The 1,821-nt window shown below is 39.6% G+C and overlaps 1 pseudogene; it reads right to left on the bottom strand.

The window, feature by feature from the left end:
• Window positions 1-1,114: 1,114 nt before the first annotated feature.
• LOC128643264 (uncharacterized) lies at window positions 1,115-1,233 on the bottom strand (annotated as a pseudogene).
• Between the last annotated feature and the right edge of the window lie 588 nt (window positions 1,234-1,821).

Raw genomic sequence — 1,821 nt, 5'->3', positions numbered from 1 at the left:
AAGTTACTTATATTTTTTCTACATTTTTTTCTAACTTTTTCCAGTGATCACATTGTTTTTCACATTTTGAAGTTTGTATTTCTATTTTGATTTTTTTCAAGCACAGGATACACACCATTTTTGAACTTTTTCAGAATTGGATATAGATACAGACACTTTCTTTTTGTCACACTGCTACCTGTTTGGATAAATACAATTATAAGAACACTCATCAATATCTGGACTGTACCAAGAGTACCACCCATACTAAGATACTTGGCCTATCAGGTCATTCATTGTCAAACGCTTTAGGTGCACCAGGTCATTTTTATTTTCATTTTTATTTTCAATTATATTCTTTATTTTTATTCTGATTTTATGTCATTTTCAACATATCGTTATTGTAACATGGATCCATGATTGTTTATGAATGTGTATTATTATTTTTTGACTGTATTTTTTAGAAGATCACCGACATTTTTAACCAATTGTGTGGAATAAATATTGATATACATTTTTAACCTTTATAACAATTTTAGTATTATATATTTTTTGTACACTCGCTCCTTAACTAGCAGTAGGAGGACCTACATTGTGGGCAAGTTGTCCCCTTTCCCTATCCTCAGCCTACTTTGGCGCTCACCTCCATCCCCTACCGTTTTCTGTTTACATCGGGTACACTAGGGTACCCGTTGAGGAGAGCTAGAGGTACTCCCAATCCCCTTTCCCCCCATCTGTCTTCTGCGCAGGATTTACATCCTTTCTCTTTACTGTTCAGTCGAAATGCCCTCAAAAGCCTATTCCAGGAACCCCACCATGTAAGGCTTTACCCAGAGAGCACCTCCGAAAGGAGAGTTAAGAAATTTGCATGTCCTGGAAAATAGCAAAAGGAATGATGGAATACCATCAGGCTGATTCCCCCCATACACAGAGTCACTGAAAACTGAAGAAAAATCAACTGCAGCTAATTCCAAACTCCAAACCTCCTGGTTGCAAGATGGTTATGCTATCTACCGGCCACTAGAGCCTGCTGTTGGCCAGACAGTAGACTGCAGAGAGGGGAATAGGAATAAATCCTTGATTGTTTGACCTCTTTTAGACATATTTTCCTAGATAGAGAATCTAATCAGGTCCAAGCATACCGCACCTGGTGTTCCCAGACGGACACCCATCCAGGTACTGACCAGGCCTGACCCTGTATAACTTCCGAGAGCAGACGGAATCTGGCGCATTCAGGGTATTGTGGCGGTGGATGGAACAAGGGAACTCTTCTCCAGATTTATCTTCCATCCCTGGAAAAGAAGATTGGACAAGATCCCTTAAAAACATAATTTATGCTTACCTGATAAATTTATTTCTCTTGTAGTTTATCCAGTCCACGGATCATCCATTACTTTTGGGATATTCTCCTTCCCAACAGGAAGTTGCAAGAGAATCACCCACAGCAGAGCTGCTATATAGCTCCTCCCCTCACTGCCATATCCAGTCATTCGACTGAAACAAGACGAGAAAGGAGAAACCATAGGGTGCAGTGGTGACTGTAGTTTAATTAAAATTTAGACCTGCCTTAAAAGGACAGGGCGGGCCGTGGACTGGATACACTACAAGAGAAATAAATTTATCAGGTAAGCATAAATTATGTTTTCTCTTGTTAAGTGTATCCAGTCCATGGATCATCCATTACTTGTGGGATACCAATACCAAAGCTAAAGTACACGGATGATGGGAGGGACAAGGCAGGAACTTAAACGGAAGGAACCACTGCATGTAGAACCTTTCTCCTAAAAACAGCCTCCGAAGAAGCGAAAGTGTCAAATTTGTAAAATTTTTAAAAGGTGTGAA

This window comes from Bombina bombina, chromosome 12 (genome assembly GCF_027579735.1).
Source record: "Bombina bombina isolate aBomBom1 chromosome 12, aBomBom1.pri, whole genome shotgun sequence".
Lineage (NCBI taxonomy): Eukaryota > Metazoa > Chordata > Amphibia > Anura > Bombinatoridae > Bombina > Bombina bombina.
The sequence above is the reverse complement of the archived record's forward strand: the minus strand, read 5'-3'. Positions and strand labels throughout refer to the sequence as shown.